Source organism: Hypanus sabinus, chromosome 1 (genome assembly GCF_030144855.1).
Source record: "Hypanus sabinus isolate sHypSab1 chromosome 1, sHypSab1.hap1, whole genome shotgun sequence".
Taxonomy (NCBI): Eukaryota; Metazoa; Chordata; class Chondrichthyes; order Myliobatiformes; family Dasyatidae; genus Hypanus; species Hypanus sabinus.
In genome coordinates this window covers 60180144-60188152 of record NC_082706.1, presented here as the reverse complement: position 1 = coordinate 60188152, position 8009 = coordinate 60180144, and the positions used below count along the sequence as shown (strand labels likewise).

At 42.7% G+C, this 8009-nt stretch overlaps 1 pseudogene; it reads right to left on the bottom strand.

Moving 5' to 3' along the window:
- Window positions 1-6181: 6181 nt before the first annotated feature.
- On the bottom strand, window positions 6182-7760 carry LOC132401186 (AP-1 complex subunit beta-1-like; annotated as a pseudogene).
- Between the last annotated feature and the right edge of the window lie 249 nt (window positions 7761-8009).

The window sequence follows — 8009 nt, the reverse complement described above, 5'->3', positions numbered from 1 at the left end:
GATAGAGGTGTATAAAATTATGATGGGTAGAGATAAATGCAAGCAGGCTTTTTTTCCACTGTGGCTAGGGGAGAAAAAAAACTGAGGTCATAGGTTAAGAGTGAAGGGGGAAAAGTTTAAAGGGAAAATTGGGAGGGGGGCTTCTTCACGCAGAGACTGGTGGGAGTGTGGAATGAGCTACCAGATGAAGTGGTGAATGCGGGCTCACTTTTGACATTTAAGAAAAACTTGGACAGGTATATGGATGAGATCGGGTTGGAGGGATATGGTCCAGATGCAGGTCAGTGGCACTAGGCAGAAAAATAATTCGGCACAACCATGAATGGCCAAAAGGCCTGTTTCTGTGCTGTAATATTCTATGGTTCTATGGATCCTGACGACTTGTGAACACGGTGTGGTGGTTTCTTTCGAACTTAGTCTTTTAAGATCTTTGGACGATGTTTACTGTGTCCATGGTCTGTTTTTTAATCAATTATGGTATTGTCTGCACGATTGTAACTATATGTTAACTATAACTGTATGTAACTATGTGGTTTTGTGTAGGTTATGTGGCTTTAGTTTTTGGTTTGTTGGGTGGTAGAGTTGGTCTCCTGACTTGGTGTGTCTAGGTAGTCTTGTTTTGACTGGCGGGTATGGAGCTCCTTTCAGTGGAACGTGCTAAGATGGTAGAGCGATATTAATATGCAGCAGCCTCTCCGGAGTCGGGATTTGGGGATTACCAAATGTTATGTAAATTTTCTGGTGTAGTCTGTTTTGCCGTGTGCTTTTGTGATATTATTCTGGAGGAATATTTTCACACTTTTAACTGCATTGCACATGTGGTTCCTAACTGACAATAAACTGGAACTGAACTGAATGCTAACATTGCATTTCCCTTCCTCACCACCAACCTTTAGCATGTGCTGCAGAAGGACTTCTAAGTCCATTTTCATCTCATTTTTTGTATATTCTCCCCATTTAAAAAACAATCTCCACATTATTTCTACTACCAAAGCTCATGACCTTGAATTTTCCAGCATTGTATTTCATTTGCCAATTTCTTGCCCATTCTCCTCATCCTATTCCATGTGCAGCCTACCTGTTACCTGAGCACAACCGGCTCCTTCATCAATCTTCGTATCATCTGCAATCTTGGCAATAAAGCAATCTATTCCGGGACAAGAGGGCATGATTTCAGGATCGAAGAATGCCTCTTTAAAACTGAAATGCGAGAAATTACTTTAGTCAGCAGGTGGTAACTCTGTGGAATTTGTTGCGACGAGCAGGTACAAAGGCCAAACTATATTTAAGGCAGAGATATATACTGTATATTGCTGACAGCGCATTTATATAAACTTATGAAAAGTTTGTTAATCTAGCGTAATATTATGGCAGAGAGAGATGATATATTGTTTGTCAGAGTGAATTTAGGATGGGTAGAATGACATTCACTACAGATTTATGCTTGGAAGACGATGTTGTTGAAGTACTGTTAAATAAAGTTGTAATAGCAGTATTTTAAATATTGAAAAAGGCAGATGATATTTATGGAAGGAAGGACTTTTGATTAAATTATGGACATTTGGAGGGGAGATTTATTATTTTTCCCGGATTCTTTTAGTTTGGATGGTCTCTGCAAGTAAAGGTGGGAAAGATATATTTTAGCTTCTATGCGATAGAGAATGGGATCCAACAGGCAGTATTTGCGCGTTGCAGTGGGAGTGTCGACCGTCTTTTATCAAAATCGCGCCTATTTCTTCACGTTAGTCAATCATTGTAGGGGTAGGGATGACTGGTGTTATAACACTGAAATAGCCAAACAGCATGAGACTAGACGCCGCCGTCATGTGGGAACGGCGGTCTGTGGGAATGGTGGGAGGGAACGGAAACAGATGCAAATATCCACTGAGCAAAGTGTCGGCGCCTTCCGGAGTAGTTCTTTAGAATAGAAACATAGAAAACCTAGAGCACAATATAGGTCCTGCGGCCCACAAATGTGTACCGAACATGTACCTACCTTAGACTTCACTAGGCCTACCTATAGCCCTCTGTTTTCTAAACTCCATGGACCTATCCAAAAGTCTCTTAAAAGACCCTATCGTATCCGCCTCCAACACTGTAGCCGGCAGCCCACCCCACACACTCACAACTCTCTGAATAAAAAACTTACCCCTGACATCTCCTCTGTATCTGCTCCCCAGCACCTTAAACCTGTGTCCTATTGCGGCAGCCATTTCAGCTCTGGGAAAAAGCCTTTTACTATCCGCACGATCAATGCCTCTCATCATGTTCTGTTCCTCTATCAGGTCACCTCTCATCCTCCTTCGCTCCAAGTTCACTCAAGCTATTCTCATAAGGCATGCTCCCCAATCCAGGCAACATTCTTGTAAATCTCCTTTGCACCCTTTCTATGGCTTTTACATCCTTCCAGTAGTGAGGCGATCAGAACTGAGCACAGTACTCCAAGTGGGGTCTGATCAGGGTCCTATATAGCTGCAAGATTACCTCTCGGCTCCCAAATTCAATTCCACGATTAATGAACGCCAAGACACCGTACGCCTTTGTAGCTACAGAGTCAACCTGCGCAGCTGCTTTAAGCATCCTATGGACTCGGACCCCAAGCCACCTCTGATCCCCCACACGGCCAAGACTCTTACCATTAATATAGTATTATATTCTAGCATCATATTTGACCTATCAAAATGAACCACTTCACACTTATCTGGATTGAACTCTGACACTTCTTTGACTGACATCTTCCCGCTCCAATGAGATACTGATTCTCCAAGACGGTGCTTTGCCCCTTCCCACATAAAATCTAAGCTAATGTTCCATAACTCAGTCGATGGGAAATCGGCGTGAGAATAACACTTGAAAAATCAGGTGGGGAACGTGAGAAACTGGAGACCGGACTGAAAACTTTGCGGCCGCCTCTGGCTTGTGATCAAGACGCAGTTTTATTAATAAGCTGAAGTATAGAGGTGATCGGATATTTCACCGCTCTGATAAACTGCTCCCTGAATGTCAACTGAGTTAAATATGTTCGTGCAGCAGCTGAAAACAATGGCGTAGGTAAAGATCCATTCAGATTAATTGAAATTGTATGCTTTTCCTGAGACCTGGTAATAAATAAAAGTTACAACCAGTGTCATCCACAGGAGGACGAAGTTGCCGAAAGGGCAGACAGCAGACCTCCTCCTGCTCTTCATCTACGGGTCACTAGGGCTCTCCCACTTGTTCTGACCCTTCAACCCCTTACGGACCCGACTGGCCACTAAAATGTGCCACTGTCAGAGCGTTGAGCAGCAGGATCCCAACGAAAGGGAGGAACGGAGTTAAAACCGTATCGAGCCAGTCATAACCTATGCACCCGGGGTCAGTAAAATAGTTGTCAATGATTCTACACAACTATGATATATTGTCGATGATCATGCTGAGTTCCCATCTAAAGTATCGGGGAACGTTTTTCAGACAGAACAGTACGCCGGATTTTGTCAGAATCACTGTCGCAGTTTTCCCGGTGCAATAATTTGTTTTCAGCTTCTGGCAGTAAATGGCTACAAACCGATCAAAGGTGCAATTGCCGGTAAACCAGACAGAACAGTGTGTGGCTGTGAATCTCAATTTATCGGTAACAGTGCACACAGGGGTGATGCCCAGAAAACTCAACCGGAAGTAATACCAATTGATTTAAAAAAAAACCTCGGGGACAAAGGTGAGTAGATCCGCTGCTGCCATGGCCACCAGGTAGCGAGAGGTGCAGGTAGAGAGGCCGCACTTTCCCCGGGTCAGGAGCACAATCGCAACTAAATTCACTGGAGAGATTGAGAAAGAACAGTCACTGGACATTAGTGAACACATTCTGCGGGAATTAACAGCCGATCGGGTTTCATCTACAGATCAGGAGAGCTAGAGTCTGTGAACGGCTGCTCATCTAACATCAGACATGGATTACGCTGTCTCCAACCTACCCTCTTCTTTGTGGAGATAGGACGATGTGCGGGCAAACCTCGGCGATAAAAGCAAGCTACACGAACAACAACGTTCGGTGCTGATCCCGATTCCAGTCACTGATGGGAACGGTTTCACTGATTTCACCGTGACTGAACAGGCAGACCGGACTCTCAGCATCTGATGGGGCCGAGAAGTGATACAGAAGGGAGCAATACACACAAGATACTGGAGGAACTCAGCAGTTCAGGCAGCTTCCACGGAATTGAACAAACACTCGCTTCAGGCTGTGATCCTTCTTCGGGAGGAAGCGGGGCCTTGATTTCCGACGGGCCTCTCAGATAAAGCAGAAACAAGTTTAGTAACCGGAGGCCGAGAGCCTATTTAATGGATTAATTGTACAGCGCAGTTAAATTCGATATCAACGTTAGCAGATCCGTGAACACTGGTTCAAGTGATCAAACCCAATCATTGACCAACAGACAGAAGGATCGGACTGTTACAGGCTTCATAGGGAGACGTTAAACACAGAACCAAGGCTTCTCTGTAATCAGTAACCCAGGGACTGGTTATTTCACAATGTAAAACCCTCCGAGTCACACTTTCCTGGAAGGTGTTGTCCCAGCATTGGAAAAAAAGTAGGACAAATTCTCATTAAAACACTCCCAGGCTCACCTTCTCGGAGAGAAGCCAACCCCTGCACTGGGGCAAATCTGGACAAAGTCTCATTTAAACCCAGCCTGTCACACCTTTCTGTGGAGCTGCCTGTCCCCAGCAATGGGGCAACACTGGAGCAAGCAGGTTCCATTAAAATCCCCCCGGTCACCCCCTCCCACCAGCATTAGACAAATGTAGACAAGATGGCATTAATGGCAAGAATAACGTTCCAGTCGATCCGATGAGTGAGAGGATAGATATAGCTTTAGATCCGCTTGTCGTTAAATATGAAAAATCAGAATGATGGCCTGACAGGATCGATACCTCTGACGGGTATTTACAGAATTATCATCAAGTTGAAAACTTGTTAAATGATCATAAATGTTCACACCAGTAAACACTCAGAAATACCCAACATGAATCGCTCTGCTCACTCATCAGGAACTCAAATGACGGCAATCAACGCGTACAATATTGTCTGCACACTCAAATACCAATAAAACATTGCAGACATTTTCTCTGTCCAATGATCGGTCTGTGCTACATGTGATCTCTCGGAATGACATGTTGAGGCAACACTTGCCTGGGGCTTTTAATAATATTTTGCGACTCCACAGGGACAGATTTCAACAGATTTAAAAACGATTTTTTTAAAATTATTTACAGACCAGTTACATCAGACCCGTGCAATCCCAGTGGGGACAGATTATGATTAAATTAATGATTCAATATTTAGAACATTTGTGGGAGATAGTTTGTCCCAACAAAGGTGACTGAATCTCGGTGGTGCCTTACCAATAAATTTTGCTTCCACTGTAAATCTAAAAACTGCGGACCAACATTTTTTTCTTTAAACTCATCAGCAGTTTATTGTTCGAGCTCAGCCAGCTAGAAACTCATAGCCGAATAACAAAGTCTCTCTCTCTCTCCCCCCTCTCCCCCCAGTTAAAAACACTACAATTTATAGGATTAGCAGACAAAGAACACTCAGTTATCATAATATTCCCGCCAAGTCAGTTGGAGCAAATCCTAATTAATTAGATATGAGAGTACACTAAATCACGAGTTTTCATTACAGACAAATGCTTGCCTTCTCAGTAAAATTTGAATAGACAAAGGTGGAAACATATAAGGTGATGTAACATCGTGAGGCATGATGTATTCAACCTATGTGAATGCAGCCCACGCGTCGTTCTCAAAGGGACAGCTGCGTACTGTTAATCTAAACAAACTGAACGCATTTGTTTCCCAGTCATGGACAATCTCTGCTACTTTTCATAAAACAGAGCATACTCAAGCTGGCACTTAATTTTGACCCTCCTTTTACCAGAATCAGCTGATCATTTCTTATGACCATCAATTCCCTTAAAATTTCATAATTCCCTCCTTTTTATCATCACATTATACCTTTCAAGAACAGATTGTTGCTTCTATAACATGATGCAGAACATGGCCAAAAGCTCCGTAGGATACAGACAATAATCGAAATTAATACAATCAGACATCCAAGTGCAAAACACCATTATCAACCAATACATTTTTCTTGAGTCCAAGAGAACCCTTCTACTCAGTTCCTTCAGTAACACGTTTGCAGTCAGTTCGATGTATCCTCCGAGACTGTCCCTTCAAAAATGCACTGTGTTCCAATATGGCAGATTAATTCATCAAGCAGCGTTGGCTCAATAAGATCAGTTTCTTCTGAAATCAGAGGATTTTCTGCCAATACTACTTCTTTTGCTGCCACTGAATTTTTAGAAAGTAGACGGCAGTATACAGTGTCTCTCAAGTCAGGGTAGTCAGGATCCTGTGTTGCCAAGCTTAGAACTTGCTGCACCAGCTCTTGTGTCTCAGTCGGCTGTTTTTAAGAACAGTTTCACAACAGCAGTCAAAAGTTGTAGTTGAACCCTAGTGCTCTCATCATGGAATCCTTCCAGGATGCTCTCTAACAGTACATTAGCATTACCTATACTCTCGGGCTATCCATATAATCGCGGCTCTTGCTTCTGGTTCATCCAATGAGTCCAAATTTTCACAAAGTGTTGCCATAACACTTTCATACTTGTTTGGGTGTCTGCGGAAAATGTCCTATATTACTACAATAGCTTCTTGGACGTCGTAAGTTACATTTGTCTGAATGACGTCAAGTAGCGTATTCACGCAGTGTTCGGCTGAATGCTCAAATTTAATTGCACATCAACCAATTGAATGCACTGATTTTCATACAAAGTCACTATCTACTTCAGTGGCATACTCATTCAATTCTACCAAAACCTGTGCAAAGCTGGCTCGAGAATCCAATCGAATGATAATCTCCAGTATTCCAGTTTCACATGTATTGGAACATTGTATTTTACAATGTAAACCATGTTTCGTGCTCAAGACTCTCAGAACTTTTCTGTATAATGATGTTAATATTCCGGAGGGCAATGCATTAGAGTTCTGGTTCTGCAAACAACAGATGAGCTTCTCGGTCATCCTTTGGGCTATAATCAGCCAAACAATTAAGGATAAATACCTGGCCCTATTTAATACATTCATTTAATTGGGTTAAGAGCTTGATGATTGTCTGAAAATTCAGGTCTAACAAGTTAGTGATTGGATGAGATTCTGCAATCTGCGACAGAGCAGCCACAGCATCTGCAATGACCATTGGATTAGAGTCAGATATCAGATCCTTTAGAGTGTCCAGAAATCCCTGAATTCTATCCGCTGCGCATTGATGTCATGTACTTGTCTACACAGTCAGCAGCAGTTTTTTTTCTACATAATTTGTCTTCATCCTTTTGACATTTTTGCTGGGGCTCACACGAATACTCAGTGATTTTATCCACACTGATGCAGCCAATTGTTCTCACGGCCAGCGCTCTGAGATGTGGATTGGGATCTTCAGAGTCCTTAACAATAGTGTTGACAGCTATAATTGCCATATCTGTTTGGATTGTTGCATAGTTCATTAGATAGAGGTACACCAGCTTCTTCAACTCCAATTTGCCTGTCTGCACACAGGTAATGACATCAGGAAAGAGGGCACTGACATCTTTGCCAACAGTCTTTGACGCAATCACATTCTTCACTGCTCCTTCCTTTTCCTGCTTCTTATCGCTGTTGAGTTCTGCTTTGAGTTCAAAGATTTCTCCTTTCTTGGTTGTTGTGAAATATGTGGAATCAGTCATGATGAGTGTGATCCTCTCTACCGAGGTCTGATTAGCCCTCAATCCCAGTTCTTAATCAGGGCAAAATCTGCAGACTCAAACGTGGGGTAGTCACCTTTAGGCTGGGTTTCGTCTTTCCGATAACCCTGTTGTACCTGTGAATGCAGGCTTTAGAAAGTTTTAGTTAACTTGCATAAATATTTTTTCATCTCCTCTCTCAAGGTATGTATAACTAATTGTGCAGGTAAGCTCTCAGGGAAGAGCGGTAAA